Below are 26815 nucleotides of genomic sequence, written 5' to 3'. Positions count from 1 at the left end.
AACTGTATTGGCTTACTGAAAAAAATCATGTGTTGGTAATGTAAAAAGACCTACAGGACATGATATTAGCAGGGGGTCTTAAATTAAACTACTAAAGAGGCTCAACACTGTTTAGCTGCCAAAAGCAGTTGGAATTGGGCCTAAACAGTTTGGTAAGTCTTTAGGTGATGGCTATTGTGTCTGTTTGACCTCTTCCAAATGTCTGTGCTGGCAATAAAAAGATAAAGTTTCCTATTTAAATAGCTAGAGAATAAAAACAATTTGCCAGTAATGTGAAAAAACCTACAGCACCTGGTGTTCCCATGTGGTCTCCCACCCAAGTACTAACCAGGCCCAACACTGCTTAGCTTCCAAGATCAGACAAGATTGGGCCTATCCAATGTGGTATGGCTGTAGGTGAGTTAAAGGCACTTTTTTGCCCTCTTCTACTTCTATCACCAGGTAAGCTAATACAAAAGTTTCCTAACTGTATTGGCTTACTGAAAAAAATCATGGGTTGGTAATGTAAAAAGACCTACAGGACATGATATTAGCAGGGGGTCTAAATTAAACTACTAAAGAGGCTCAACACTGTTTAGCTGCCAAAAGCAGTTGGAATTGGGCCTAAACAGTGTGGTAAGTCTTTAGGTGATGGCTATTGTGTCTGTTTGACCTCTTCCAAATGTCTGTACTGGCAATAAAAAGAAAAAGTTTCCAATTTAAATAGCTAGAGAATAAAAACAATTTTCCAGTAATGTGAAAAAACCTACAGCACCTGGTGTTCCCATGTGGTCTCCCACCCAAGTACTAACCAGGCCCAACACTGCTTAGCTTCCAAGATCAGACGAGATTGGGCCTATCCAATGTGGTATGGCTGTAGGTGAGTTAAAAGCACTTTTTTGCCCTCTTCTACTTCTATCACCAGGTAAGCTAATACAAAAGTTTCCTAACTGTATTGGCTTACTGAAAAAAATCATGTGTTGGTAATGTAAAAAGACCTACAGGACATGATATTAGCAGTGGGTCTTAAATTAAACTACTAAACAGGCTCAACACTGTTTAGCTGCCAAAAGCAGTTGGAATTGGGCCTAAACAGTGTGGTAAGTCTTTAGGTGAAGGCTATTGTGTCTGTTTGACCTCTTCCAAATGTCTGTACTGGCAATAAAAAGAAAAAGTTTCCAATTTAAATAGCTAGAGAATAAAAACAATTTGCCTGTAATGTGAAAAAACCTACAGCACCTGGTGTTCTCATGTGGTCTCCCACCCAAGTACTAACCAGGCCCAACACTGCTTAGCTTCCAAGATCAGACGAGATTGGGCCTATCCAAAGTGGTATGGCTGTAGGTGAGATACAGGCACTTTTTTGCCCTCTTCTACTTCTATCACCAGGTAAGCTAATAAAAAAGTTTCCTAACTGTATTGGCTTACTGAAAAAAATCATGTGTTGGTAATGTAAAAAGACCTACAGGACATGATATTAGCAGGGGGTCTTAAATTAAACTACTAAAGAGGCTCAACACTGTTTAGCTGCCAAAAGCAGTTGGAATTGGGCCTAAACAGTGTGGTAAGTCTTTAGGTGATGGCTATTGTGTCTGTTTGACCTCTTCCAAATGTCTGTACTGGCAATAAAAAGAAAAAGTTCCCAATTTAAATAGCTAGAGAATAAAAACAATTTGCCAGTAATGTGAAAAAACCTACAGCACCTGGTGTTCCCATGTGGTCTCCCACCCAAGTACTAACCAGGCCCAACACTGCTTAGCTTCCAAGATCAGACGAGATTGGGCCTATCCAATGTGGTATGGCTGTAGGTGAGATACAGGCACTTTTTTGCCCTCTTCTACTTCTATCACCAGGTAAGCTAATACAAAAGTTTCCTAACTGTATTGGCTTACGGAAAAAAATCATGTGTTGGTAATGTAAAAAGACCTACAGGACATGATATTAGCAGGGGGTCTTAAATTAAACTACAAAAGAGGCTCAACACTGTTTAGCTGCCAAAAGCAGTTGGAATTGGGCCTAAACAGTGTGGTAAGTCTTTAGGTGATGGCTATTGTGTCTGTTTGACCTCTTCCAAATGTCTGTGCTGGCAATAAAAAGAAAAAGTTTCCAATTTAAATAGCTAGAGAATAAAAACAATTTGCCAGTAATGTGAAAAAACCTACAGCACCTGGTGTTCCCATGTGGTCTCCCACCCAAGTACTAACCAGGCCCAACACTGCTTAGCTTCCAAGATCAGACAAGATTGGGCCTATCCAATGTGGTATGGCTGTAGGTGAGTCAAAGCCACTTTTTTGCCCTCTTCTACTTCTATTACCAGGTAAGCTAATACAAAAGTTTCCTAACTGTATTGGCTTACTGAAAAAAATCATGTGTTGGTAATGTAAAAAGACCTACTGGACATGATATTAGCAGGGGGTCTTAAATTAAACTACAAAAGAGGCTCAACACTGTTTAGCTGCCAAAAGCAGTTGGAATTGAGCCTAAACATTGTGGTAAGTCTTTAGGTGATGGCTATTGTGTCTGTTTGACCTCTTCCAAATGTCTGTGCTGGCAATAAAATGAAAAAGTTTCCAATATAAATAGCTAGAGAATAAAAACAATTTGCCAGTAATGTGAAAAAACCTACAGCACCTGGTGTTCCCATGTGGTCTCCCACCCAAGTACTAACCAGGCCCAACACTGCTTAGCTTCCAAGATTAGACGAGATTGGGCCTATCCAATGTTGTATGGCTGTAGGTGAGTTAAATTCACTTTTATGCCCTCTTCTACTTCTATTACCAGGTAAGCTAATACAAAAGTTTCCTAACTGTATTGGCTTACTGAAAAAAATCATGGGTGAGATTTAATAGGATGAGAGATTCAGAAAGTGAGAGATTTGGTAAGAAACTTCTAGTTTTTTTAAAGCTGCAATTATTTACACTGCAAAACTGGTTTGATTTTGCAGTGTAAATGATTGCCGCTTTAAAAAAACTGGTGATTTCTTACCAAATCTCTCACTTTCTGAATCTCTCATCCTATTAAATCTCACCCTATGTGTTGGTAATGTAAAAAGACCTACAGGACATGATATTAGCAGGGGGTCTTAAATTAAACTACAAAAGAGGCTCAACACTGTTTAGCTGCCAAAAGCAGTTGTAATTGAGCCTAAACATTGTGGTAAGTCTTTAGGTGATGGCTATTGTGTCTGTTTGACCTCTTCCAAATGTCTGTGCTGGCAATAAAAAGAAAAAGAAAAAGTTTCCAATTTAAATAGCTAAAGAATAAAAACAATTTGCCAGTAATGTGAAAAAACTTACAGCACCTGGTGTTCCCATGTGGTCTCCCACCCAAGTACTAACCAGGCCCAACACTGCTTAGCTTCCAAGATTAGACGAGATTGGGCCTATCCAATGTTGTATGGCTGTAGGTGAGTTAAATTCACTTTTTTGCCCTCTTCTACTTCTATTACTAGGTAAGCTAATACAAAAGTTTCCTAACTGTATTGGCTTACTGAAAAAAATCATGGGTGAGATTTAATAGGATGAGAGATTCAGAAAGTGAGAGATTTGGTAAGAAACTTCTAGTTTTTTTAAAGCTGCAATTATTTACACTTCAAAACTGGTTTGATTTTGCAGTGTAAATGATTGCCGCTTTAAAAAAACTGGTGATTTCTTACCAAATCTCTCACTTTCTGAATCTCTCATCCTATTAAATCTCACCCTATGTGTTGGTAATGTAAAAAGACCTACAGGACATGATATTAGCAGGGGGTCTTAAATTAAACTACAAAAGAGGCTCAACACTGTTTAGCTGCCAAAAGCAGTTGGAATTGAGCCTAAACATTGTGGTAAGTCTTTAGGTGATGGCTATTGTGTCTGTTTGACCTCTTCAAAATGTCTGTGCTGGCAATAAAAAGAAAAAGTTTCCAATTTAAATAGCTAGAGAATAAAAACAATTTGCCAGTAATGTGAAAAAACCTACAGCACCTGGTGTTCCCATGTGGTCTCCCACCCAAGCACTAACCAGGCCCAACACTGCTTAGCTTCCAAGATTAGACGAGATTGGGCCTATCCAATGTGGTATGGCTGTAGGTGAGATACAGGCACTTTTTTGCCCTCTTCTACTTCTATCACCAGGTAAGCTAATAAAAAAGTTTCCTAACTGTATTGGCTTACTTCAAAAAAATCAAGTGTTGGTAATGTAAAAAGACCTACAGGACATGATATTAGCAGGGGGTCTTAAATTAAACTACTAAAGAGCCTCAACACTGTTTAGCTGCCAAAAGCAGTTGGAATTGGGCCTAAACAGTGTGGTAAGTCTTTAGGTGATGGATATTGTGTCTGTTTGACCTCTTCCAAATGTCAGTGCTGGCAATAAAAAGAAAAAGTTTCCAATTTAAATATCTAGAGAATAAAAACAATTTGCCAGTAATGTGAAAAAACCTACAGCACCTGGTGTTCCCATGTGGTCTCCCACCCAAGTACTATCCAGGCCCAACACTGCTTAGCTTCCAAGATCAGGCCTATCCAATGTGGTATGGCTGTAGGTGAGATACAGGTACTTTTTTGCCCTCTTCTACTTCTATCACCAGGTAAGCTAATACAAAAGTTTCCTAACTGTATTGGCTTACTGAAAAAAATCATGTGTTGGTAATGTAAAAAGACCTACAGGACATGATATTAGCAGGGGGTCTTAAATTAAACTACTAAAGAGGCTCAACACTGTTTAGCTGCCAAAAGCAGTTGGAATTGGGCCTAAACAGTTTGGTAAGTCTTTAGGTGATGGCTATTGTGTCTGTTTGACCTCTTCCAAATGTCTGTGCTGTCAATAAAAAGAAAAAGTTTCCAATTTAAATAGCTAGAGAATAAAAACAATTTGCCAGTAATGTGAAAAAACCTACAGCACCTGATGTTCCCATGTGGTCTCCCACCCAAGTACTAATCAGGCCCAACACTGCTTAGCTTCCAAGATCAGACGAGATTGGGCCTATCCAATGTGGTATGGCTGTAGCTGAAATACAGGCACTTTTTTGCCCTCTTCTACTTCTATCACCAGGTAAGCTAATAAAAAAGTTTCCTAACTGTATTGGCTTACTGAAAAAAATCATGTGTTGGTAATGTAAAAAGACCTACAGGACATGATATTAGCAGGGAGTCTTATATTAAACTACTAAAGAGGCCCAACACTGTTTAGCTGCCAAAAGCAGTTGGAATTGGGCCTAAACAGTGTGGTAAGTCTTTAGGTGATGGCTATTGTGTCTGTTTGACCTCTTCCAAATGTCTGTACTGGCAATAAAAATAAAAAGTTTCCAATTTAAATAGCTAGAGAATAAAAACAATTTGCCTGTAATGTGAAAAAACCTACAGCACCTGGTGTTCTCATGTGGTCTCCCACCCAAGTACTAACCAGGCCCAACACTGCTTAGCTTCCAAGATCAGACGAGATTGGGCCTATCCAATGTGGTATGGCTGTAGGTGAGATACAGGCACTTTTTTGCCCTCTTCTACTTCTATCACCAGGTAAGCTAATACAAAAGTTTCCTAACTGTATTGGCTTACGGAAAAAAATCATGTGTTGGTAATGTAAAAAGACCTACAGGACATGATATTAGCAGGGGGTCTTAAATTAAACTACAAAAGAGGCTCAACACTGTTTAGCTGCCAAAAGCAGTTGGAATTGAGCCTAAACAGTGTGGTAAGTCTTTAGGTGATGGCTATTGTGTCTGTTTGACCTCTTCCAAATGTCTGTGCTGGCAATAAAATGAAAAAGTTTCCAATATAAATAGCTAGAGAATAAAAACAATTTGCCAGTAATGTGAAAAATCCTACAGCACCTGGTGTTCCCATGTGGTCTCCCACCCAAGTACTAACCAGGCCCAACACTGCTTAGCTTCCAAGATCAGACGAGATTGGGCCTATCCAATGTGGTATGGCTGTAGGTGAGTTAAGTTCACTTTTTTGCCCTCTTCTACTTCTATCACCAGGTAAGCTAATACAAAAGTTTCCTAACTGTATTGGCTTACTGAAAAAAATCATGTGTTGGTAATGTAAAAAGACCTACAGGACATGATATTAGCAGGGGGTCTTAAATTAAACTACTTAAGAGGCTCAACACTGTTTAGCTGCCAAAAGCAGTTGGAATTGGGCCTAAACAGTGTGGTAAGTCTTTAGGTGATGGCAATTGTGTCTGTTTGACCTCTTCCAAATGTCTGTACTGGCAATAAAAAGAAAAAGTTTCCAATTTAAATAGCTAGAGAATAAAAACAATTTTCCAGTAATGTGAAAAAACCTACAGCACCTGGTGTTCCCATGTGGTCTCCCACCCAAGTACTAACCAGGCCCAACACTGCTTAGCTTCCAAGATCAGACGAGATTGGGCCTATCCAATGTGGTATGGCTGTAGGTGAGTTAAAAGCACTTTTTTGCCCTCTTCTACTTCTATCACCAGGTAAGCTAATACAAAAGTTTCCTAACTGTATTGGCTTACTGAAAAAAAATCATGTGTTGGTAATGTAAAAAGACCTACAGGACATGATATTAGCAGGGGGTCTTAAATTAAACTACTAAACAGGCTCAACACTGTTTAGCTGCCAAAAGCAGTTGGAATTGGGCCTAAACAGTGTGGTAAGTCTTTAGGTGAAGGCTATTGTGTCTGTTTGACCTCTTCCAAATGTCTGTACTGGCAATAAAAAGAAAAAGTTTCCAATTTAAATAGCTAGAGAATAAAAACAATTTGCCTGTAATGTGAAAAAACCTACAGCACCTGGTGTTCTCATGTGGTCTCCCACCCAAGTACTAACCAGGCCCAACACTGCTTAGCTTCCAAGATCAGACGAGATTGGGCCTATCCAAAGTGGTATGGCTGTAGGTGAGATACAGGCACTTTTTTGCCCTCTTCTACTTCTATCACCAGGTAAGCTAATAAAAAAGTTTCCTAACTGTATTGGCCTACTGAAAAAAATCATGTGTTGGTAATGTAAAAAGACCTACAGGACATGATATTAGCAGGGGGTCTTAAATTAAACTACTAAAGAGGCTCAACACTGTTTAGCTGCCAAAAGCAGTTGGAATTGGGCCTAAACAGTGTGGTAAGTCTTTAGGTGATGGCTATTGTGTCTGTTTGACCTCTTCCAAATGTCTGTACTGGCAATAAAAATAAAAAGTTTCCAATTTAAATAGCTAGAGAATAAAAACAATTTGCCTGTAATGTGAAAAAACCTACAGCACCTGGTGTTCCCATGTGGTCTCCCACCCAAGTACTAACCAGGCCCAAAACTGCTTAGCTTCCAAGTTCAGACGAGATTGGGCCTATCCAATGTGGTATGGCTGTAGTTGAGATACAGGCACTTTTTTGCCCTCTTCTACTTCTATCACCAGGTAAGCTAATAAAAAAGTTTCCTAACTGTATTGGCTTACTGAAAAAAATCATGTGTTGGTAATGTAAAAAGACCTACAGGACATGATATTAGCAGGGGGTCTTAAATTAAACTACTAAAGAGGCTCAACACTGTTTAGCTGCCAAAAGCAGTTGGAATTGGGCCTAAACAGTGAGGTAAGTCTTTAGGTGATGGCTATTGTGTCTGTTTGACCTCTTCCAAATGTCTGTGCTGGCAATAAAAAGAAAAAGTTTCAAATTTAAATAGCTAGAGAATAAAAACAATTTGCAAGTAATGTGAAAAAACCTACAGCACCTGGTGTTCCCATGTGGTCTCCCACCCAAGTACTAACCAGGCCCAACACTGCTTAGCTTCCAAGATCAGACGAGATTGGGCCTATCCAATGTGGTATGGCTGTAGGTGAGTTAAAGGCACTTTTTTGCCCTCTTCTACTTCTATCACCAGGTAAGCTAATACAAAAGTTTCCTAACTGTATTGGCTTACTGAAAAAAGTCATGTGTTGGTAATGTAAAAAGGCCTACAGGACATGATATTAGCAGGGGGTCTTAAATTAAACTACAAAAGAGGCTCAACACTGTTTAGCTGCCAAAAGCAGTTGGAATTGAGCCTAAACAGTGTGGTAAGTCTTTAGGTGATGGCTATTGTGTCTGTTTGACCTCTTCCAAATGTCTGTGCTGGCAATAAAAAGAAAAAGTTTCCAATATAAATAGCTAGAGAATAAAAACAATTTGCCTGTAATGTGAAAAAACCTACAGCACCTGGTGTTCCCATGTGGTCTCTTACCCAAGTACTAACCAGGCCCAACACTGCTTAGCTTCCAAGAACAAACGAGATTGGGCCTATCCAATGTGGTATGGCTGTAGGTGAAATACAGGCACTTTTTTGCCCTCTTCTACTTCTATCACCTGGTAAGCTAATAAAAAAGTTTCCTAACTGTATTGGCTTACTGAAAAAAATCATGTGTTGGTAATGTAAAAAGACCTACAGGACATGATATTAGCAGGGGGTCTTAAATTAAACTACTAAAGGGGCTCAACACTGTTTAGCTGCCAAAAGCAGTTGGAATTGGGCCTAAACAGTGTGGTAAGTCTTTATGTGATGGCTATTGTGTCTGTTTGACCTCTTCCAAATGTCTGTACTGGCAATAAAAAGAAAAAGTTTCCAATTTAAATAGCTAGAGAATAAAAACAATTTGCCTGTAATGTGAAAAAACCTACAGCACCTGGTGTTCCCATGTGGTCTCCCACCCAAGTACTAACCAGGCCCAACACTGCTTAGCTTCCAAGATCAGACGAGATTGGGCCTATCCAATGTGGTATGGCTGTAGGTGAAATACAGGCACTTTTTTGCCCTCTTCTACTTCTTTTACCAGGTAAGCTAATAAAAAAGTTTCCTAACTGTATTGGCTTACTGAAAAAAATCATGTGTTGGTAATGTAAAAAGACCTACAGGACATGATATTAGCAGGGGGTCTTAAATTAAACTACTAAAGAGGCTCAACACTGTTTAGCTGCCAAAAGCAGTTGGAATTGGGCCTAAACAGTGTGGTAAGTCTTTAGGTGATGGCTATTGTGTCTGTTTGACCTCTTCCAAATGTCTGTGCTGTCAATAAAAAGAAAAAGTTTCCAATTTAAATAGCTAGAGAATAAAAACAATTTGCCAGTAATGTGAAAAAACCTACAGCACCTGGTGTTCCCATGTGGTCTCCCACCCAAGTACTAACCAGGCCCAACACTGCTTAGCTTCCAAGAGCAGACGAGATTGGGCCTATCCAATGTGGTATGGCTGTAGGTGAGTTAAAGCCACTTTTTTGCCCTCTTCTACTTCTATTACCAGGTAAGCTAATACAAAAGTTTCCTAACTGTATTGGCTTACTGAAAAAAATCATGTGTTGGTAATGTAAAAAGACCTACAGGACATGATATTAGCAGGGGGTCTTAAATTAAACTACAAAAGAGGCTCAACACTGTTTAGCTGCCAAAAGCAGTTGGAATTGAGCCTAAACATTGTGGTAAGTCTTTAGGTGATGGCTATTGTGTCTGTTTGACCTCTTCCAAATGTCTGTGCTGGCAATAAAATGAAAAAGTTTCCAATATAAATAGCTAGAGAATAAAAACAATTTGCCAGTAATGTGAAAAAACCTACAGCACCTGGTGGTCCCATGTGGTCTCCCACCCAAGTACTAACTAGGTTCAACACTGCTTAGCTTCCAAGATTAGACGAGATTGGGCCTATCCAATGTGGTATGGTTGTAGGTGAGTTAAATTCACTTTTTTGCCCTCTTCTACTTCTATCACCAGGTAAGCTAATACAAAAGTTTCCTAACTGTATTGGCTTACTGAAAAAAATCATGTGTTGGTAATGTAAAAAGACCTACAGGACATGATATTAGCAGGGGGTCTTAAATTAAACTACTAAAGAGGCTCAACACTGTTTAGCTGCCAAAAGCAGTTGGAATTGGGCCTAAACAGTGTGGTAAGTCTTTAGGTGATGGCTATTGTGTCTGTTTGACCTCTTCCAAATGTCTGTACTGGCAATAAAAAGAAAAAGTTTCCAATTTAAATAGCTAGAGAATAAAAACAATTTGCCTGTAATGTGAAAAAACCTACAGCACCTGGTGTTCCCATGTGGTCTCCCACCCAAGTACTAACCAGGCCCAACACTGCTTAGTTTCCAAGATCAGATGAGATTGGGCCTATCCAATGTGGTATGGCTGTAGGTGAGATACAGGCACTTTTTTGCCCTCTTCTACTTCTATCACCAGGTAAGCTAATAAAAAAGTTTCCTAACTGTATTGGCTTACTGAAAAAAATCATGTGTTGGTAATGTAAAAAGACCTACAGGACATGATATTAGCAGGGGGTCTTAAATTAAACTACTAAAGAGGCTCAACACTGTTTAGCTGCCAAAAGCAGTTGGAATTGGGCCTAAACAGTGTGGTAAGTCTTTAGGTGATGGCTATTGTGTCTGTTTGACCTCTTCCAAATGTCTGTACTGGCAATAAAAAGAAAAAGTTCCCAATTTAAATAGCTAGAGAATAAAAAGAATTTGCCAGTAATGTGAAAAAACCTACAGTACCTGGTGTTCCCATGTGGTCTCCCACCCAAGTACTAACCAGGCCCAACACTGCTTAGCATCCAAGATCAGACGAGATTGGGCCTATCCAATGTGGTATGGCTGTAGGTGAGATACAGGCACTTTTTTGCCCTCTTCTACTTCTATCACCAGGTAAGCTAATACAAAAGTTTCCTAACTGTATTGGCTTACGGAAAAAAATCATGTGTTGGTAATGTAAAAAGACCTACAGGACATGATATTAGCAGGGGGTCTTAAATTAAACTACAAAAGAGGCTCAACACTGTTTAGCTGCCAAAAGCAGTTGGAATTGAGCCTAAACAGTGTGGTAAGTCTTTAGGTGATGGCTATTGTGTCTGTTTGACCTCTTCCAAATGTCTGTGCTGGCAATAAAATGAAAAAGTTTCCAATATAAATAGCTAGAGAATAAAAACAATTTGCCAGTAATGTGAAAAATCCTACAGCACCTGGTGTTCCCATGTGGTCTCCCACCCAAGTACTAACCAGGCCCAACACTGCTTAGCTTCCAAGATCAGACGAGATTGGGCCTATCCAATGTGGTATGGCTGTAGGTGAGTTAAGTTCACTTTTTTGCCCTCTTCTACTTCTATCACCAGGTAAGCTAATACAAAAGTTTCCTAACTGTATTGGCTTACTGAAAAAAATCATGTGTTGGTAATGTAAAAAGACCTACAGGACATGATATTAGCAGGAGGTCTCAAATTAAACTACTAAAGAGGCTCAACACTGTTTAGCTGCCAAAAGCAGTTGGAATTGGGCCTAAACAGTGTGGTAAGTCTTTAGGTGATGGCTATTGTGTCTGTTTGACCTCTTCCAAATATCTGTACTGGCAATAAAAAGAAAAAGTTTCCAATTTAAATAGCTAGAGAATAAAAACAATTTGCCTGTAATGTGAAAAAACCTACAGCACCTGGTGTTCCCATGTGGTCTCCCACCCAAGTACTAACCAGGCCCAACACTGCTTAGCTTCCAAGATCAGACGAGATTGGGCCTATCCAATGTGGTATGGCTGTAGCTGAAATACAGGCACTTTTTTGCCCTCTTCTACTTCTATCACCAGGTAAGCTAATAAAAAAGTTTCCTAACTGTATTGGCGTACTGAAAAAAATCATGTGTTGGTAATGTAAAAAGACCTACAGGACATGATATTAGCAGGGAGTCTTATATTAAACTACTAAAGAGGCCCAACACTGTTTAGCTGCCAAAAGCAGTTGGAATTGGGCCTAAACAGTGTGGTAAGTCTTTAGGTGATGGCTATTGTGTCTGTTTGACCTCTTCCAAATGTCTGTACTGGCAATAAAAATAAAAAGTTTCCAATTTAAATAGCTAGAGAATAAAAACAATTTGCCTGTAATGTGAAAAAACCTACAGCACCTGGTGTTCCCATGTGGTCTCCCACCCAAGTACTAACCAGGCCCAAAACTGCTTAGCTTCCAAGTTCAGACGAGATTGGGCCTATCCAATGTGGTATGGCTGTAGTTGAGATACAGGCACTTTTTTGCCCTCTTCTACTTCTATCACCAGGTAAGCTAATAAAAAAGTTTCCTAACTGTATTGGCTTACTGAAAAAAATCATGTGTTGGTAATGTAAAAAGACCTACAGGACATGATATTAGCAGGGGGTCTTAAATTAAACTACTAAAGAGGCTCAACACTGTTTAGCTGCCAAAAGCAGTTGGAATTGGGCCTAAACAGTGAGGTAAGTCTTTAGGTGATGGCTATTGTGTCTGTTTGACCTCTTCCAAATGTCTGTGCTGGCAATAAAAAGAAAAAGTTTCAAATTTAAATAGCTAGAGAATAAAAACAATTTGCCAGTAATGTGAAAAAACCTACAGCACCTGGTGTTCCCATGTGGTCTCCCACCCAAGTACTAACCAGGCCCAACACTGCTTAGCTTCCAAGATCAGACGAGATTGGGCCTATCCAATGTGGTATGGCTGTAGGTGAGTTAAAGGCACTTTTTTGCCCTCTTCTACTTCTATCACCAGGTAAGCTAATACAAAAGTTTCCTAACTGTATTGGCTTACTGAAAAAAGTCATGTGTTGGTAATGTAAAAAGACCTACAGGACATGATATTAGCAGGGGGTCTTAAATTAAACTACAAAAGAGGCTCAACACTGTTTAGCTGCCAAAAGCAGTTGGAATTGAGCCTAAACAGTGTGGTAAGTCTTTAGGTGATGGCTATTGTGTCTGTTTGACCTCTTCCAAATGTCTGTGCTGGCAATAAAAAGAAAAAGTTTCCAATATAAATAGCTAGAGAATAAAAACAATTTGCCTGTAATGTGAAAAAACCTACAGCACCTGGTGTTCCCATGTGGTCTCTTACCCAAGTACTAACCAGGCCCAACACTGCTTAGCTTCCAAGAACAAACGAGATTGGGCCTATCCAATGTGGTATGGCTGTAGGTGAAATACAGGCACTTTTTTGCCCTCTTCTACTTCTATCACCTGGTAAGCTAATAAAAAAGTTTCCTAACTGTATTGGCTTACTGAAAAAAATCATGTGTTGGTAATGTAAAAAGACCTACAGGACATGATATTAGCAGGGGGTCTTAAATTAAACTACTAAAGGGGCTCAACACTGTTTAGCTGCCAAAAGCAGTTGGAATTGGGCCTAAACAGTGTGGTAAGTCTTTATGTGATGGCTATTGTGTCTGTTTGACCTCTTCCAAATGTCTGTACTGGCAATAAAAAGAAAAAGTTTCCAATTTAAATAGCTAGAGAATAAAAACAATTTGCCTGTAATGTGAAAAAACCTACAGCACCTGGTGTTCCCATGTGGTCTCCCACCCAAGTACTAACCAGGCCCAACACTGCTTAGCTTCCAAGATCAGACGAGATTGGGCCTATCCAATGTGGTATGGCTGTAGGTGAAATACAGGCACTTTTTTGCCCTCTTCTACTTCTTTTACCAGGTAAGCTAATAAAAAAGTTTCCTAACTGTATTGGCTTACTGAAAAAAATCATGTGTTGGTAATGTAAAAAGACCTACAGGACATGATATTAGCAGGGGGTCTTAAATTAAACTACTAAAGAGGCTCAACACTGTTTAGCTGCCAAAAGCAGTTGGAATTGGGCCTAAACAGTGTGGTAAGTCTTTAGGTGATGGCTATTGTGTCTGTTTGACCTCTTCCAAATGTCTGTGCTGTCAATAAAAAGAAAAAGTTTCCAATTTAAATAGCTAGAGAATAAAAACAATTTGCCAGTAATGTGAAAAAACCTACAGCACCTGGTGTTCCCATGTGGTCTCCCACCCAAGTACTAACCAGGCCCAACACTGCTTAGCTTACAAGAGCAGACGAGATTGGGCCTATCCAATGTGGTATGGCTGTAGGTGAGTTAAAGCCACTTTTTTGCCCTCTTCTACTTCTATTACCAGGTAAGCTAATACAAAAGTTTCCTAACTGTATTGGCTTACTGAAAAAAATCATGTGTTGGTAATGTAAAAAGACCTACAGGACATGATATTAGCAGGGGGTCTTAAATTAAACTACAAAAGAGGCTCAACACTGTTTAGCTGCCAAAAGCAGTTGGAATTGAGCCTAAACATTGTGGTAAGTCTTTAGGTGATGGCTATTGTGTCTGTTTGACCTCTTCCAAATGTCTGTGCTGGCAATAAAATGAAAAAGTTTCCAATATAAATAGCTAGAGAATAAAAACAATTTGCCAGTAATGTGAAAAAACCTACAGCACCTGGTGGTCCCATGTGGTCTCCCACCCAAGTACTAACTAGGTTCAACACTACTTAGCTTCCAAGATTAGACGAGATTGGGCCTATCCAATGTGGTATGGTTGTAGGTGAGTTAAATTCACTTTTTTGCCCTCTTCTACTTCTATCACCAGGTAAGCTAATACAAAAGTTTCCTAACTGTATTGGCTTACTGAAAAAAATCATGTGTTGGTAATGTAAAAAGACCTACAGGACATGATATTAGCAGGGGGTCTTAAATTAAACTACTAAAGAGGCTCAACACTGTTTAGCTGCCAAAAGCAGTTGGAATTGGGCCTAAACAGTGTGGTAAGTCTTTAGGTGATGGCTATTGTGTCTGTTTGACCTCTTCCAAATGTCTGTACTGGCAATAAAAAGAAAAAGTTTCCAATTTAAATAGCTAGAGAATAAAAACAATTTGCCTGTAATGTGAAAAAACCTACAGCACCTGGTGTTCCCATGTGGTCTCCCACCCAAGTACTAACCAGACCCAACACTGCTTAGTTTCCAAGATCAGATGAGATTGGGCCTATCCAATGTGGTATGGCTGTAGGTGAGATACAGGCACTTTTTTGCCCTCTTCTACTTCTATCACCAGGTAAGCTAATAAAAAAGTTTCCTAACTGTATTGGCTTACTGAAAAAAATCATGTGTTGGTAATGTAAAAAGACCTACAGGACATGATATTAGCAGGGGGTCTTAAATTAAACTACTAAAGAGGCTCAACACTGTTTAGCTGCCAAAAGCAGTTGGAATTGGGTCAAAACAGTGTGGTAAGTCTTTAGGTGATGGCTATTGTGTCTGTTTGACCTCTTCCAAATGTCTGTACTGGCAATAAAAAGAAAAAGTTTCCAATTTAAATAGCTAGAGAAAAAAAACAATTTGCCTGTAATGTGAAAAAACCTACAGCACCTGGTGTTCCCATGTGGTCTCCCACCCAAGTACTAACCAGGCCCAACACTGCTTAGCTTCCAAGATCAGACGAGATTGGGCCTATCCAATGTGGTATGACTGTAGGTGAGATACAGGCACTTTTTTGCCCTCTTCTACTTCTATCACCAGGTAAGCTAATAAAAAAGTTTCCTAACTGTATTGGCTTACTGAAAAAAATCATGTGTTGATAATGTAAAAAGACCTACAGGACATGATATTAGCAGGGGGTCTTAAATTAAACTACTAAAGAGGCTCAACACTGTTTAGCTGCCAAAAGCAGTTGGAGTTGGGCCTAAACAGTGTGGTAAGTCTTTAGGTGATGGCTATTGTGTCTGTTTGACCTCTTCCAAATGTCTGTGCTGGCAATAAAAAGAAAAAGTTTCCAATTTAAATAGCTAGAGAATAAAAACAATTTGCCTGTAATGTGAAAAAACCTACAGCACCTGGTGTTCCCATGTGGTCTCCCACCCAAGTACTAACCAGGCCCAACACTGCTTAGTTTCCAAGATCAGATGAGATTGGGCCTATCCAATGTGGTATGGCTGTAGGTGAGATACAGGCACTTTTTTGCCCTCTTCTACTTCTATCACCAGGTAAGCTAATAAAAAAGTTTCCTAACTGTATTGGCTTACTGAAAAAAATCATGTGTTGGTAATGTAAAAAGACCTACAGGACATGATATTAGCAGGGGGTCTTAAATTAAACTACTAAAGAGGCTCAACACTGTTTAGCTGCCAAAAGCAGTTGGAATTGGGCCTAAACAGTGTGGTAAGTCTTTAGGTGATGGCTATTGTGTCTGTTTGACCTCTTCCAAATGTCTGTACTGGCAATAAAAAGAAAAAGTTCCCAATTTAAATAGCTAGAGAATAAAAAGAATTTGCCAGTAATGTGAAAAAACCTACAGTACCTGGTGTTCCCATGTGGTCTCCCACCCAAGTACTAACCAGGCCCAACACTGCTTAGCATCCAAGATCAGACGAGATTGGGCCTATCCAATGTGGTATGGCTGTAGGTGAGATACAGGCACTTTTTTGCCCTCTTCTACTTCTATCACCAGGTAAGCTAATACAAAAGTTTCCTAACTGTATTGGCTTACGGAAAAAAATCATGTGTTGGTAATGTAAAAAGACCTACAGGACATGATATTAGCAGGGGGTCTTAAATTAAACTACAAAAGAGGCTCAACACTGTTTAGCTGCCAAAAGCAGTTGGAATTGAGCCTAAACAGTGTGGTAAGTCTTTAGGTGATGGCTATTGTGTCTGTTTGACCTCTTCCAAATGTCTGTGCTGGCAATAAAATGAAAAAGTTTCCAATATAAATAGCTAGAGAATAAAAACAATTTGCCAGTAATGTGAAAAATCCTACAGCACCTGGTGTTCCCATGTGGTCTCCCACCCAAGTACTAACCAGGCCCAACACTGCTTAGCTTCCAAGATCAGACGAGATTGGGCCTATCCAATGTGGTATGGCTGTAGGTGAGTTAAGTTCACTTTTTTGCCCTCTTCTACTTCTATCACCAGGTAAGCTAATACAAAAGTTTCCTAACTGTATTGGCTTACTGAAAAAAATCATGTGTTGGTAATGTAAAAAGACCTACAGGACATGATATTAGCAGGAGGTCTCAAATTAAACTACTAAAGAGGCTCAACACTGTTTAGCTGCCAAAAGCAGTTGGAATTGGGCCTAAACAGTGTGGTAAGTCTTTAGGTGATGGCTATTGTGTCTGTTTGACCTCTTCCAAATATCTGTACTGGCAATAAAAAGAAAAAGTTTCCAATTTAAATAGCTAGAGAATAAAAACAATTTGCCTGTAATGTGAAAAAACCTACAGCACCTGGTGTTCCCATGTGGTCTCCCACCCAAGTACTAACCAGGCCCAACACTGCTTAGCTTCCAAGATCAGACGAGATTGGGCCTATCCAATGTGGTATGGCTGTAGCTGAAATACAGGCACTTTTTTGCCCTCTTCTACTTCTATCACCAGGTAAGCTAATAAAAAAGTTTCCTAACTGTATTGGCGTACTGAAAAAAATCATGTGTTGGTAATGTAAAAAGACCTACAGGACATGATATTAGCAGGGAGTCTTATATTAAACTACTAAAGAGGCCCAACACTGTTTAGCTGCCAAAAGCAGTTGGAATTGGGCCTAAACAGTGTGGTAAGTCTTTAGGTGATGGCTATTGTGTCTGTTTGACCTCTTCCAAATGTCTGTACTGGCAATAAAAATAAAAAGTTTCCAATTTAAATAGCTAGAGAATAAAAACAATTTGCCTGTAATGTGAAAAAACCTACAGCACCTGGTGTTCCCATGTGGTCTCCCACCCAAGTACTAACCAGGCCCAAAACTGCTTAGCTTCCAAGTTCAGACGAGATTGGGCCTATCCAATGTGGTATGGCTGTAGTTGAGATACAGGCACTTTTTTGCCCTCTTCTACTTCTATCACCAGGTAAGCTAATAAAAAAGTTTCCTAACTGTATTGGCTTACTGAAAAAAATCATGTGTTGGTAATGTAAAAAGACCTACAGGACATGATATTAGCAGGGGGTCTTAAATTAAACTACTAAAGAGGCTCAACACTGTTTAGCTGCCAAAAGCAGTTGGAATTGGGCCTAAACAGTGAGGTAAGTCTTTAGGTGATGGCTATTGTGTCTGTTTGACCTCTTCCAAATGTCTGTGCTGGCAATAAAAAGAAAAAGTTTCAAATTTAAATAGCTAGAGAATAAAAACAATTTGCCAGTAATGTGAAAAAACCTACAGCACCTGGTGTTCCCATGTGGTCTCCCACCCAAGTACTAACCAGGCCCAACACTGCTTAGCTTCCAAGATCAGACGAGATTGGGCCTATCCAATGTGGTATGGCTGTAGGTGAGTTAAAGGCACTTTTTTGCCCTCTTCTACTTCTATCACCAGGTAAGCTAATACAAAAGTTTCCTAACTGTATTGGCTTACTGAAAAAAGTCATGTGTTGGTAATGTAAAAAGACCTACAGGACATGATATTAGCAGGGGGTCTTAAATTAAACTACAAAAGAGGCTCAACACTGTTTAGCTGCCAAAAGCAGTTGGAATTGAGCCTAAACAGTGTGGTAAGTCTTTAGGTGATGGCTATTGTGTCTGTTTGACCTCTTCCAAATGTCTGTGCTGGCAATAAAAAGAAAAAGTTTCCAATATAAATAGCTAGAGAATAAAAACAATTTGCCTGTAATGTGAAAAAACCTACAGCACCTGGTGTTCCCATGTGGTCTCTTACCCAAGTACTAACCAGGCCCAACACTGCTTAGCTTCCAAGAACAAACGAGATTGGGCCTATCCAATGTGGTATGGCTGTAGGTGAAATACAGGCACTTTTTTGCCCTCTTCTACTTCTATCACCTGGTAAGCTAATAAAAAAGTTTCCTAACTGTATTGGCTTACTGAAAAAAATCATGTGTTGGTAATGTAAAAAGACCTACAGGACATGATATTAGCAGGGGGTCTTAAATTAAACTACTAAAGGGGCTCAACACTGTTTAGCTGCCAAAAGCAGTTGGAATTGGGCCTAAACAGTGTGGTAAGTCTTTATGTGATGGCTATTGTGTCTGTTTGACCTCTTCCAAATGTCTGTACTGGCAATAAAAAGAAAAAGTTTCCAATTTAAATAGCTAGAGAATAAAAACAATTTGCCTGTAATGTGAAAAAACCTACAGCACCTGGTGTTCCCATGTGGTCTCCCACCCAAGTACTAACCAGGCCCAACACTGCTTAGCTTCCAAGATCAGACGAGATTGGGCCTATCCAATGTGGTATGGCTGTAGGTGAAATACAGGCACTTTTTTGCCCTCTTCTACTTCTTTTACCAGGTAAGCTAATAAAAAAGTTTCCTAACTGTATTGGCTTACTGAAAAAAATCATGTGTTGGTAATGTAAAAAGACCTACAGGACATGATATTAGCAGGGGGTCTTAAATTAAACTACTAAAGAGGCTCAACACTGTTTAGCTGCCAAAAGCAGTTGGAATTGGGCCTAAACAGTGTGGTAAGTCTTTAGGTGATGGCTATTGTGTCTGTTTGACCTCTTCCAAATGTCTGTGCTGTCAATAAAAAGAAAAAGTTTCCAATTTAAATAGCTAGAGAATAAAAACAATTTGCCAGTAATGTGAAAAAACCTACAGCACCTGGTGTTCCCATGTGGTCTCCCACCCAAGTACTAACCAGGCCCAACACTGCTTAGCTTCCAAGAGCAGACGAGATTGGGCCTATCCAATGTGGTATGGCTGTAGGTGAGTTAAAGCCACTTTTTTGCCCTCTTCTACTTCTATTACCAGGTAAGCTAATACAAAAGTTTCCTAACTGTATTGGCTTACTGAAAAAAATCATGTGTTGGTAATGTAAAAAGACCTACAGGACATGATATTAGCAGGGGGTCTTAAATTAAACTACAAAAGAGGCTCAACACTGTTTAGCTGCCAAAAGCAGTTGGAATTGAGCCTAAACATTGTGGTAAGTCTTTAGGTGATGGCTATTGTGTCTGTTTGACCTCTTCCAAATGTCTGTGCTGGCAATAAAATGAAAAAGTTTCCAATATAAATAGCTAGAGAATAAAAACAATTTGCCAGTAATGTGAAAAAACCTACAGCACCTGGTGGTCCCATGTGGTCTCCCACCCAAGTACTAACTAGGTTCAACACTGCTTAGCTTCCAAGATTAGAAGAGATTGGGCCTATCCAATGTGGTATGGTTGTAGGTGAGTTAAATTCACTTTTTTGCCCTCTTCTACTTCTATCACCAGGTAAGCTAATACAAAAGTTTCCTAACTGTATTGGCTTACTGAAAAAAATCATGTGTTGGTAATGTAAAAAGACCTACAGGACATGATATTAGCAGGGGGTCTTAAATTAAACTACTAAAGAGGCTCAACACTGTTTAGCTGCCAAAAGCAGTTGGAATTGGGCCTAAACAGTGTGGTAAGTCTTTAGGTGATGGCTATTGTGTCTGTTTGACCTCTTCCAAATGTCTGTACTGGCAATAAAAAGAAAAAGTTTCCAATTTAAATAGCTAGAGAATAAAAACAATTTGCCTGTAATGTGAAAAAACCTACAGCACCTGGTGTTCCCATGTGGTCTCCCACCCAAGTACTAACCAGACCCAACACTGCTTAGTTTCCAAGATCAGATGAGATTGGGCCTATCCAATGTGGTATGGCTGTAGGTGAGATACAGGCACTTTTTTGCCCTCTTCTACTTCTATCACCAGGTAAGCTAATAAAAAAGTTTCCTAACTGTATTGGCTTACTGAAAAAAATCATGTGTTGGTAATGTAAAAAGACCTACAGGACATGATATTAGCAGGGGGTCTTAAATTAAACTACTAAAGAGGCTCAACACTGTTTAGCTGCCAAAAGCAGTTGGAATTGGGTCAAAACAGTGTGGTAAGTCTTTAGGTGATGGCTATTGTGTCTGTTTGACCTCTTCCAAATGTCTGTACTGGCAATAAAAAGAAAAAGTTTCCAATTTAAATAGCTAGAGAATAAAAACAATTTGCCTGTAATGTGAAAAAACCTACAGCACCTGGTGTTCCCATGTGGTCTCCCACCCAAGTACTAACCAGGCCCAACACTGCTTAGCTTCCAAGATCAGACGAGATTGGGCCTATCCAATGTGGTATGACTGTAGGTGAGATACAGGCACTTTTTTGCCCTCTTCTACTTCTATCACCAGGTAAGCTAATAAAAAAGTTTCCTAACTGTATTGGCTTACTGAAAAAAATCATGTGTTGATAATGTAAAAAGACCTACAGGACATGATATTAGCAGGGGGTCTTAAATTAAACTACTAAAGAGGCTCAACACTGTTTAGCTGCCAAAAGCAGTTGGAGTTGGGCCTAAACAGTGTGGTAAGTCTTTAGGTGATGGCTATTGTGTCTGTTTGACCTCTTCCAAATGTCTGTGCTGGCAATAAAAAGAAAAAGTTTCCAATTTAAATAGCTAGAGAATAAAAACAATTTGCCTGTAATGTGAAAAAACCTACAGCACCTGGTGTTCCCATGTGGTCTCCCACCCAAGTACTAACCAGGCCCAACACTGCTTAGCTTCCAAGATCAGACGAGATTGGGCCTATCCAATGTGGTATGGCTCTAGGTGAGATACAGGCACTTTTTTGCCCTCTTCTACTTCTATCACCAGGTAAGCTAATAAAAAAGTTTCCTAACTGTATTGGCTTACTGAAAAAAATCATGTGTTGGTAATGTAAAACGACCTACAGGACATGATATTAGCAGGGGGTCTTAAATTAAACTACTAAAGAGGATCAACACTGTTTAGCTGCCAAAAGCAGTTGGAATTGGGCCTAAACAGTGTGGTAAGTCTTTAGGTGATGGCTATTGTGTCTGTTTGACCTCTTCCAAATGTCTGTACTGGCAATAAAAAGAAAAAGTTTCCAATTTAAATAGCTAGAGAATAAAAACAATTTGCCTGTAATGTGAAAAAACCTACAGCACCTGGTGTTCCCATGTGGTCTCCCACCCAAGTACTAACCAGGCCCAACACTGCTTAGCTTCCAAGATCAGACGAGATTGGGCCTATCCAATGTGGTATGGCTGTAGGTGAAATACAGGCACTTTTTTGCCCTCTTCTACTTCTATCACCAGGTAAGCTAATAAAAAAGTTTCCTAACTGTATTGGCTTACTGAAAAAAATCATGTGTTGGTAATGTAAAAAGACCTACAGGACATGATATTAGCAGGGGGTCTTAAATTAAACTACTAAAGAGGCTCAACACTGTTTAGCTGCCAAAAGCAGTTGGAATTGGGCCTAAACAGTGTGGTAAGTCTTTAGGTGATGGCTATTGTGTCTGTTTGACCTCTTCCAAATGTCTGTACTGGCAATAAAAAGAAAAAGTTTCCAATTTAAATAGCTAGAGAATAAAAACAATTTGCCTGTAATGTGAAAAAACCTACAGCACCTGGTGTTCCCATGTGGTCTCCCACCCAAGTACTAACCAGGCCCAACACTGCTTAGCTTCCAAGATCAGACGAGATTGGGCCTATCCAATGTGGTATGGCTGTAGGTGAGATACAGGCACTTTTTTGCCCTCTTCTACTTCTATCACCAGGTAAGCTAATACAAAAGTTTCCTAACTGTATTGGCTTACTGAAAAAAATCATGTGTTGGTAATGTAAAAAGACCTACAGTACATGATATTAGCAGGGGGTCTTAAATTAAACTACTAAAGAGGATCAACACTGTTTAGCTGCCAAAAGCAGTTGGAATTGGGCCTAAACAGTGTGGTAAGTCTTTAGGTGATGGCTATTGTGTCTGTTTGACCTCTTCCAAATGTCTGTACTGGCAATAAAAAGAAAAAGTTTCCAATTTAAATAGCTAGAGAATAAAAACAATTTGCCAGTAATGTGAAAAAACCTACAGCACCTGGTGTTCCCATGTGGTCTCCCACCCAAGTACTAACCAGGCCCAACACTGCTTAGCTTCCAAGATCAGACGAGATTGGGCCTATCCAATGTGGTATGGCTGTAGGTGAGTTAAAGGCACTTTTTTGGCCGCTTCTACTTCTATCACCAGGTAAGCTAATACAAAAGTTTCCTAACTGTATTGGCTTACTGAAAAAAATCATGTGTTGGTAATGTAAAAAGACCTACAGGACATGATATTAGCAGGGGGTCTTAAATTAAACTACTAAAGAGGCTCAACACTGTTTAGCTGCCAAAAGCAGTTGGAATTGGGCCTAAACAGTGTGGTAAGTCTTTAGGTGATGGCTATTGTGTCTGTTTGACCTCTTCCAAATGTCTGTGCTGGCAATAAAAAGAAAAAGTTTCCTATTTAAATAGCTAGAGAATAAAAACAATTTGCCAGTAATGTGAAAAAACCCACAGCACCTGGTGTTCCCATGTGGTCTCCCACCCAAGTACTAACCAGGCCCAACACTGCTTAGCTTCCAAGATCAGACGAGATTGGGCCTATCCAATGTGGTATGGCTGTAGGTGAGTTAAAGGCACTGTTTTGCCCTCTTCTACTTCTATCACCAGGTAAGCTAATACAAAAGTTTCCTAACTGTATTGGCTTACTGAAAAAAATCATGTGTTGGTAATGTAAAAAGACCTACAGTACATGATATTAGCAGGGGGTCTTAAATTAAACTACTAAAGAGGATCAACACTGTTTAGCTGCCAAAAGCAGTTGGAATTGGGCCTAAACAGTGTGGTAAGTCTTTAGGTGATGGCTATTGTGTCTGTTTGACCTCTTCCAAATGTCTGTACTGGCAATAAAAAGAAAAAGTTTCCAATTTAAATAGCTAGAGAATAAAAACAATTTGCCAGTAATGTGAAAAAACCTACAGCACCTGGTGTTCCCATGTGGTCTCCCACCCAAGTACTAACCAGGCCCAACACTGCTTAGCTTCCAAGATCAGACGAGATTGGGCCTATCCAATGTGGTATGGCTGTAGGTGAGTTAAAGGCACTTTTTTGGCCGCTTCTACTTCTATCACCAGGTAAGCTAATACAAAAGTTTCCTAACTGTATTGGCTTACTGAAAAAAATCATGTGTTGGTAATGTAAAAAGACCTACAGGACATGATATTAGCAGGGGGTCTTAAATTAAACTACTAAAGAGGCTCAACACTGTTTAGCTGCCAAAAGCAGTTGGAATTGGGCCTAAACAGTGTGGTAAGTCTTTAGGTGATGGCTATTGTGTCTGTTTGACCTCTTCCAAATGTCTGTGCTGGCAATAAAAAGAAAAAGTTTCCTATTTAAATAGCTAGAGAATAAAAACAATTTGCCAGTAATGTGAAAAAACCCACAGCACCTGGTGTTCCCATGTGGTCTCCCACCCAAGTACTAACCAGGCCCAACACTGCTTAGCTTCCAAGATCAGACGAGATTGGGCCTATCCAATGTGGTATGGCTGTAGGTGAGTTAAAGGCACTGTTTTGCCCTCTTCTACTTCTATCACCAGGTAAGCTAATACAAAAGTTTCCTAACTGTATTGGCTTACTGAAAAAAATCATGTGTTGGTAATGTAAAAAGACCTACAGGACATGATATTAGCAGGGGGTCTTAAATTAAACTACTAAACAGGCTCAACACTGTTTAGCTGCCAAAAGCAGTTGGAATTGGGCCTAAACAGTGTGGTAAGTCTTTAGGTGATGGCTATTGTGTCTGTTTGACCTCTTCCAAATGTCTGTACTGGCAATAAAAAGAAAAAGTTTCCAATTTAAATAGCTAGAGAATAAAAACAATTTGCCTGTAATGTGAAAAAATCTACAGCACCTGGTGTTCCCATGTGGTCTCCCACCCAAGTACTAACCAGGCCCAACACTGCTTAGCTTCCAAGATCAGACGAGATTGGGCCTATCCAATGTGGTATTGCTGTAGGTGAGATACAGGCACTTTTTTGCCCTCTTCTACTTCTATCACCAGGTAAGCTAATAAAAAAGTTTCCTAACTGTATTGGCTTACTGAAAAAAATCATGTGTTGGTAATGTAAAAAGACCTACAGGACATGATATTAGCAGGGAGTCTTATATTAAACTACTAAAGAGGCCCAACACTGTTTAGCTGCCAAAAGCAGTTGGAATTGGGTCTAAACAGTGTGGTAAGTCTTTAGGTGATGGCTATTGTGTCTGTTTGACCTCTTCCAAATGTCTGTACTGGCAATAAAAATAAAAAGTTTCCAATTTAAATAGCTAGAGAATAAAAACAATTTGCCTGTAATGTGAAAAAACCTACAGCACCTGGTGTTCCCATGTGGTCTCCCACCCAAGTACTAACCAGGCCCAAAACTGCTTAGCTTCCAAGTTCAGACGAGATTGGGCCTATCCAATGTGGTATGGCTGTAGTTGAGATACAGGCACTTTTTTGCCCTCTTCTACTTCTATCACCAGGTAAGCTAATAAAAAAGTTTCCTAACTGTATTGGCTTACTGAAAAAAATCATGTGTTGGTAATGTAAAAAGACCTACAGGACATGATATTAGCAGGGGGGTCTTAAATTAAACTACTAAAGAGGCTCAACACTGTTTAGCTGCCAAAAGCAGTTGGAATTGGGCCTAAACAGTGAGGTAAGTCTTTAGGTGATGGCTATTGTGTCTGTTTGACCTCTTCCAAATGTCTGTGCTGGCAATAAAAAGAAAAAGTTTCAAATTTAAATAGCTAGAGAATAAAAACAATTTGCCAGTAATGTGAAAAAACCTACAGCACCTGGTGTTCCCATGTGGTCTCCCACCCAAGTACTAACCAGGCCCAACACTGCTTAGCTTCCAAGATCAGACGAGATTGGGCCTATCCAATGTGGTATTGCTGTAGGTGAGTTAAAGGCACTTTTTTGCCCTCTTCTACTTCTATCACCAGGTAAGCTAATACAAAAGTTTCCTAACTGTATTGGCTTACTGAAAAAAGTCATGTGTTGGTAATGTAAAAAGACCTACAGGACATGATATTAGCAGGGGGTCTTAAATTAAACTACAAAAGAGGCTCAACACTGTTTAGCTGCCAAAAGCAGTTGGAATTGAGCCTAAACAGTGTGGTAAGTCTTTAGGTGATGGCTATTGTGTCTGTTTGACCTCTTCCAAATGTCTGTGCTGGCAATAAAAAGAAAAAGTTTCCAATATAAATAGCTAGAGAATAAAAACAATTTGCCTGTAATGTGAAAAAACCTACAACACCTGGTGTTCCCATGTGGTCTCTTACCCAAGTACTAACCAGGCCCAACACTGCTTAGCTTCCAAGAACAGACGAGATTGGGCCTATCCAATGTGGTATGGCTGTAGGTGAAATACAGGCACTTTTTTGCCCTCTTCTACTTCTATCACCTGGTAAGCTAATAAAAAAGTTTCCTAACTGTATTGGCTTACTGAAAAAAATCATGTGTTGGTAATGTAAAAAGACCTACAGGACATGATATTAGCAGGGGGTCTTAAATTAAACTACTAAAGGGGCTCAACACTGTTTAGCTGCCAAAAGCAGTTGGAATTGGGCCTAAACAGTGTGGTAAGTCTTTATGTGATGGCTATTGTGTCTGTTTGACCTCTTCCAAATGTCTGTACTGGCAATAAAAAGAAAAAGTTTCCAATTTAAATAGCTAGAGAATAAAAACAATTTGCCTGTAATGTGAAAAAACCTACAGCACCTGGTGTTCCCATGTGGTCTCCCACCCAAGTACTAACCAGGCCCAACACTGCTTAGCTTCCAAGATCAGACGAGATTGGGCCTATCCAATGTGGTATGGCTGTAGGTGAAATACAGGCACTTTTTTGCCCTCTTCTACTTCTTTTACCAGGTAAGCTAATAAAAAAGTTTCCTAACTGTATTGGCTTACTGAAAAAAATCATGTGTTGGTAATGTAAAAAGACCTACAGGACATGATATTAGCAGGGGGTCTTAAATTAAACTACTAAAGAGGCTCAACACTGTTTAGCTGCCAAAAGCAGTTGGAATTGGGCCTAAACAGTGTGGTAAGTCTTTAGGTGATGGCTATTGTGTCTGTTTGACCTCTTCCAAATGTCTGTGCTGTCAATAAAAAGAAAAAGTTTCCAATTTAAATAGCTAGAGAATAAAAACAATTTGCCAGTAATGTGAAAAAACCTACAGCACCTGGTGTTCCCATGTGGTCTCCCACCCAAGTACTAACCAGGCCCAACACTGCTTAGCTTCCAAGAGCAGACGAGATTGGGCCTATCCAATGTGGTATGGCTGTAGGTGAGTTAAAGCCACTTTTTTGCCCTCTTCTACTTCT

General features: G+C 39.6%; 45 non-coding genes and 12 pseudogenes across 45 annotated transcripts; all 57 read right to left on the bottom strand.

Annotated features, from left to right (window-relative positions):
* Window positions 1-279: 279 nt before the first annotated feature.
* Window positions 280-398, bottom strand: LOC146015937 (5S ribosomal RNA). Its single transcript, XR_014448844.1, has one exon. It is a non-coding gene; the product is annotated as a 5S ribosomal RNA (ribosomal RNA).
* A 344-nt stretch (window positions 399-742) lies between these two features.
* Window positions 743-861, bottom strand: LOC146013805 (5S ribosomal RNA). Its single transcript, XR_014446773.1, has one exon. It is a non-coding gene; the product is annotated as a 5S ribosomal RNA (ribosomal RNA).
* A 345-nt stretch (window positions 862-1206) lies between these two features.
* LOC146015095 (5S ribosomal RNA) lies at window positions 1207-1325 on the bottom strand. Its single transcript, XR_014448026.1, has one exon. It is a non-coding gene; the product is annotated as a 5S ribosomal RNA (ribosomal RNA).
* Window positions 1326-1670: 345 nt separating this feature from the next.
* Window positions 1671-1789, bottom strand: LOC146013804 (5S ribosomal RNA). Its single transcript, XR_014446772.1, has one exon. It is a non-coding gene; the product is annotated as a 5S ribosomal RNA (ribosomal RNA).
* A 345-nt stretch (window positions 1790-2134) lies between these two features.
* LOC146015936 (5S ribosomal RNA) lies at window positions 2135-2253 on the bottom strand. The gene has a single exon (XR_014448843.1). It is a non-coding gene; the product is annotated as a 5S ribosomal RNA (ribosomal RNA).
* Window positions 2254-2598: 345 nt separating this feature from the next.
* LOC146010951 (5S ribosomal RNA) lies at window positions 2599-2717 on the bottom strand (annotated as a pseudogene).
* Window positions 2718-3268: 551 nt separating this feature from the next.
* LOC146011312 (5S ribosomal RNA) lies at window positions 3269-3387 on the bottom strand (annotated as a pseudogene).
* A 545-nt stretch (window positions 3388-3932) lies between these two features.
* LOC146010670 (5S ribosomal RNA) lies at window positions 3933-4051 on the bottom strand (annotated as a pseudogene).
* Window positions 4052-4397: 346 nt separating this feature from the next.
* On the bottom strand, window positions 4398-4506 carry LOC146011509 (5S ribosomal RNA; annotated as a pseudogene).
* A 345-nt stretch (window positions 4507-4851) lies between these two features.
* Window positions 4852-4970, bottom strand: LOC146015762 (5S ribosomal RNA). The gene has a single exon (XR_014448673.1). It is a non-coding gene; the product is annotated as a 5S ribosomal RNA (ribosomal RNA).
* A 345-nt stretch (window positions 4971-5315) lies between these two features.
* On the bottom strand, window positions 5316-5434 carry LOC146014051 (5S ribosomal RNA). The gene has a single exon (XR_014447010.1). It is a non-coding gene; the product is annotated as a 5S ribosomal RNA (ribosomal RNA).
* A 345-nt stretch (window positions 5435-5779) lies between these two features.
* LOC146015131 (5S ribosomal RNA) lies at window positions 5780-5898 on the bottom strand. The gene has a single exon (XR_014448061.1). It is a non-coding gene; the product is annotated as a 5S ribosomal RNA (ribosomal RNA).
* A 345-nt stretch (window positions 5899-6243) lies between these two features.
* LOC146013803 (5S ribosomal RNA) lies at window positions 6244-6362 on the bottom strand. The gene has a single exon (XR_014446771.1). It is a non-coding gene; the product is annotated as a 5S ribosomal RNA (ribosomal RNA).
* Window positions 6363-6708: 346 nt separating this feature from the next.
* Window positions 6709-6827, bottom strand: LOC146015094 (5S ribosomal RNA). Its single transcript, XR_014448025.1, has one exon. It is a non-coding gene; the product is annotated as a 5S ribosomal RNA (ribosomal RNA).
* Window positions 6828-7172: 345 nt separating this feature from the next.
* LOC146017035 (5S ribosomal RNA) lies at window positions 7173-7291 on the bottom strand. The gene has a single exon (XR_014449911.1). It is a non-coding gene; the product is annotated as a 5S ribosomal RNA (ribosomal RNA).
* A 345-nt stretch (window positions 7292-7636) lies between these two features.
* Window positions 7637-7755, bottom strand: LOC146013802 (5S ribosomal RNA). Its single transcript, XR_014446770.1, has one exon. It is a non-coding gene; the product is annotated as a 5S ribosomal RNA (ribosomal RNA).
* Window positions 7756-8100: 345 nt separating this feature from the next.
* LOC146011280 (5S ribosomal RNA) lies at window positions 8101-8219 on the bottom strand (annotated as a pseudogene).
* A 345-nt stretch (window positions 8220-8564) lies between these two features.
* LOC146013801 (5S ribosomal RNA) lies at window positions 8565-8683 on the bottom strand. Its single transcript, XR_014446769.1, has one exon. It is a non-coding gene; the product is annotated as a 5S ribosomal RNA (ribosomal RNA).
* A 345-nt stretch (window positions 8684-9028) lies between these two features.
* On the bottom strand, window positions 9029-9147 carry LOC146015752 (5S ribosomal RNA). Its single transcript, XR_014448664.1, has one exon. It is a non-coding gene; the product is annotated as a 5S ribosomal RNA (ribosomal RNA).
* A 345-nt stretch (window positions 9148-9492) lies between these two features.
* On the bottom strand, window positions 9493-9611 carry LOC146011660 (5S ribosomal RNA; annotated as a pseudogene).
* Window positions 9612-9956: 345 nt separating this feature from the next.
* LOC146011852 (5S ribosomal RNA) lies at window positions 9957-10075 on the bottom strand. Its single transcript, XR_014445035.1, has one exon. It is a non-coding gene; the product is annotated as a 5S ribosomal RNA (ribosomal RNA).
* A 345-nt stretch (window positions 10076-10420) lies between these two features.
* On the bottom strand, window positions 10421-10539 carry LOC146016925 (5S ribosomal RNA). The gene has a single exon (XR_014449804.1). It is a non-coding gene; the product is annotated as a 5S ribosomal RNA (ribosomal RNA).
* A 345-nt stretch (window positions 10540-10884) lies between these two features.
* On the bottom strand, window positions 10885-11003 carry LOC146015130 (5S ribosomal RNA). Its single transcript, XR_014448060.1, has one exon. It is a non-coding gene; the product is annotated as a 5S ribosomal RNA (ribosomal RNA).
* Window positions 11004-11348: 345 nt separating this feature from the next.
* Window positions 11349-11467, bottom strand: LOC146015587 (5S ribosomal RNA). Its single transcript, XR_014448504.1, has one exon. It is a non-coding gene; the product is annotated as a 5S ribosomal RNA (ribosomal RNA).
* A 345-nt stretch (window positions 11468-11812) lies between these two features.
* On the bottom strand, window positions 11813-11931 carry LOC146017034 (5S ribosomal RNA). The gene has a single exon (XR_014449910.1). It is a non-coding gene; the product is annotated as a 5S ribosomal RNA (ribosomal RNA).
* A 345-nt stretch (window positions 11932-12276) lies between these two features.
* LOC146013800 (5S ribosomal RNA) lies at window positions 12277-12395 on the bottom strand. The gene has a single exon (XR_014446768.1). It is a non-coding gene; the product is annotated as a 5S ribosomal RNA (ribosomal RNA).
* A 345-nt stretch (window positions 12396-12740) lies between these two features.
* LOC146011279 (5S ribosomal RNA) lies at window positions 12741-12859 on the bottom strand (annotated as a pseudogene).
* A 345-nt stretch (window positions 12860-13204) lies between these two features.
* On the bottom strand, window positions 13205-13323 carry LOC146013799 (5S ribosomal RNA). Its single transcript, XR_014446767.1, has one exon. It is a non-coding gene; the product is annotated as a 5S ribosomal RNA (ribosomal RNA).
* A 345-nt stretch (window positions 13324-13668) lies between these two features.
* On the bottom strand, window positions 13669-13787 carry LOC146010373 (5S ribosomal RNA; annotated as a pseudogene).
* A 345-nt stretch (window positions 13788-14132) lies between these two features.
* On the bottom strand, window positions 14133-14251 carry LOC146011714 (5S ribosomal RNA; annotated as a pseudogene).
* Window positions 14252-14596: 345 nt separating this feature from the next.
* LOC146014586 (5S ribosomal RNA) lies at window positions 14597-14715 on the bottom strand. Its single transcript, XR_014447535.1, has one exon. It is a non-coding gene; the product is annotated as a 5S ribosomal RNA (ribosomal RNA).
* Window positions 14716-15060: 345 nt separating this feature from the next.
* On the bottom strand, window positions 15061-15179 carry LOC146014147 (5S ribosomal RNA). Its single transcript, XR_014447101.1, has one exon. It is a non-coding gene; the product is annotated as a 5S ribosomal RNA (ribosomal RNA).
* Window positions 15180-15524: 345 nt separating this feature from the next.
* LOC146011839 (5S ribosomal RNA) lies at window positions 15525-15643 on the bottom strand. The gene has a single exon (XR_014445024.1). It is a non-coding gene; the product is annotated as a 5S ribosomal RNA (ribosomal RNA).
* A 345-nt stretch (window positions 15644-15988) lies between these two features.
* LOC146016924 (5S ribosomal RNA) lies at window positions 15989-16107 on the bottom strand. The gene has a single exon (XR_014449803.1). It is a non-coding gene; the product is annotated as a 5S ribosomal RNA (ribosomal RNA).
* Window positions 16108-16452: 345 nt separating this feature from the next.
* Window positions 16453-16571, bottom strand: LOC146015129 (5S ribosomal RNA). The gene has a single exon (XR_014448059.1). It is a non-coding gene; the product is annotated as a 5S ribosomal RNA (ribosomal RNA).
* Window positions 16572-16916: 345 nt separating this feature from the next.
* LOC146015586 (5S ribosomal RNA) lies at window positions 16917-17035 on the bottom strand. The gene has a single exon (XR_014448503.1). It is a non-coding gene; the product is annotated as a 5S ribosomal RNA (ribosomal RNA).
* Window positions 17036-17380: 345 nt separating this feature from the next.
* On the bottom strand, window positions 17381-17499 carry LOC146017032 (5S ribosomal RNA). The gene has a single exon (XR_014449908.1). It is a non-coding gene; the product is annotated as a 5S ribosomal RNA (ribosomal RNA).
* A 345-nt stretch (window positions 17500-17844) lies between these two features.
* On the bottom strand, window positions 17845-17963 carry LOC146013798 (5S ribosomal RNA). Its single transcript, XR_014446766.1, has one exon. It is a non-coding gene; the product is annotated as a 5S ribosomal RNA (ribosomal RNA).
* A 345-nt stretch (window positions 17964-18308) lies between these two features.
* Window positions 18309-18427, bottom strand: LOC146011278 (5S ribosomal RNA; annotated as a pseudogene).
* Window positions 18428-18772: 345 nt separating this feature from the next.
* Window positions 18773-18891, bottom strand: LOC146013797 (5S ribosomal RNA). The gene has a single exon (XR_014446765.1). It is a non-coding gene; the product is annotated as a 5S ribosomal RNA (ribosomal RNA).
* A 345-nt stretch (window positions 18892-19236) lies between these two features.
* Window positions 19237-19355, bottom strand: LOC146015750 (5S ribosomal RNA). The gene has a single exon (XR_014448662.1). It is a non-coding gene; the product is annotated as a 5S ribosomal RNA (ribosomal RNA).
* Window positions 19356-19700: 345 nt separating this feature from the next.
* LOC146011696 (5S ribosomal RNA) lies at window positions 19701-19819 on the bottom strand (annotated as a pseudogene).
* A 345-nt stretch (window positions 19820-20164) lies between these two features.
* LOC146014585 (5S ribosomal RNA) lies at window positions 20165-20283 on the bottom strand. The gene has a single exon (XR_014447534.1). It is a non-coding gene; the product is annotated as a 5S ribosomal RNA (ribosomal RNA).
* Window positions 20284-20628: 345 nt separating this feature from the next.
* LOC146014146 (5S ribosomal RNA) lies at window positions 20629-20747 on the bottom strand. The gene has a single exon (XR_014447100.1). It is a non-coding gene; the product is annotated as a 5S ribosomal RNA (ribosomal RNA).
* Window positions 20748-21092: 345 nt separating this feature from the next.
* LOC146015542 (5S ribosomal RNA) lies at window positions 21093-21211 on the bottom strand. The gene has a single exon (XR_014448460.1). It is a non-coding gene; the product is annotated as a 5S ribosomal RNA (ribosomal RNA).
* Window positions 21212-21556: 345 nt separating this feature from the next.
* Window positions 21557-21675, bottom strand: LOC146013795 (5S ribosomal RNA). The gene has a single exon (XR_014446763.1). It is a non-coding gene; the product is annotated as a 5S ribosomal RNA (ribosomal RNA).
* Window positions 21676-22020: 345 nt separating this feature from the next.
* Window positions 22021-22139, bottom strand: LOC146013794 (5S ribosomal RNA). Its single transcript, XR_014446762.1, has one exon. It is a non-coding gene; the product is annotated as a 5S ribosomal RNA (ribosomal RNA).
* A 345-nt stretch (window positions 22140-22484) lies between these two features.
* LOC146013793 (5S ribosomal RNA) lies at window positions 22485-22603 on the bottom strand. The gene has a single exon (XR_014446761.1). It is a non-coding gene; the product is annotated as a 5S ribosomal RNA (ribosomal RNA).
* Window positions 22604-22948: 345 nt separating this feature from the next.
* On the bottom strand, window positions 22949-23067 carry LOC146014549 (5S ribosomal RNA). Its single transcript, XR_014447499.1, has one exon. It is a non-coding gene; the product is annotated as a 5S ribosomal RNA (ribosomal RNA).
* A 345-nt stretch (window positions 23068-23412) lies between these two features.
* On the bottom strand, window positions 23413-23531 carry LOC146013792 (5S ribosomal RNA). The gene has a single exon (XR_014446760.1). It is a non-coding gene; the product is annotated as a 5S ribosomal RNA (ribosomal RNA).
* Window positions 23532-23876: 345 nt separating this feature from the next.
* On the bottom strand, window positions 23877-23995 carry LOC146014546 (5S ribosomal RNA). The gene has a single exon (XR_014447497.1). It is a non-coding gene; the product is annotated as a 5S ribosomal RNA (ribosomal RNA).
* Window positions 23996-24340: 345 nt separating this feature from the next.
* On the bottom strand, window positions 24341-24459 carry LOC146016645 (5S ribosomal RNA). The gene has a single exon (XR_014449529.1). It is a non-coding gene; the product is annotated as a 5S ribosomal RNA (ribosomal RNA).
* A 345-nt stretch (window positions 24460-24804) lies between these two features.
* Window positions 24805-24923, bottom strand: LOC146017031 (5S ribosomal RNA). The gene has a single exon (XR_014449907.1). It is a non-coding gene; the product is annotated as a 5S ribosomal RNA (ribosomal RNA).
* Window positions 24924-25269: 346 nt separating this feature from the next.
* LOC146014745 (5S ribosomal RNA) lies at window positions 25270-25388 on the bottom strand. Its single transcript, XR_014447689.1, has one exon. It is a non-coding gene; the product is annotated as a 5S ribosomal RNA (ribosomal RNA).
* A 345-nt stretch (window positions 25389-25733) lies between these two features.
* LOC146011338 (5S ribosomal RNA) lies at window positions 25734-25852 on the bottom strand (annotated as a pseudogene).
* Window positions 25853-26197: 345 nt separating this feature from the next.
* LOC146013791 (5S ribosomal RNA) lies at window positions 26198-26316 on the bottom strand. The gene has a single exon (XR_014446759.1). It is a non-coding gene; the product is annotated as a 5S ribosomal RNA (ribosomal RNA).
* Window positions 26317-26661: 345 nt separating this feature from the next.
* Window positions 26662-26780, bottom strand: LOC146015749 (5S ribosomal RNA). The gene has a single exon (XR_014448661.1). It is a non-coding gene; the product is annotated as a 5S ribosomal RNA (ribosomal RNA).
* Between the last annotated feature and the right edge of the window lie 35 nt (window positions 26781-26815).

The sequence above is a fragment of the Crinia signifera genome, chromosome 6 (genome assembly GCF_055691185.1).
Source record: "Crinia signifera chromosome 6, ASM5569118v1, whole genome shotgun sequence".
Classification (NCBI taxonomy): Eukaryota; Metazoa; Chordata; class Amphibia; order Anura; family Myobatrachidae; genus Crinia; species Crinia signifera.
The sequence above is the reverse complement of the archived record's forward strand: the minus strand, read 5'-3'. Positions and strand labels throughout refer to the sequence as shown.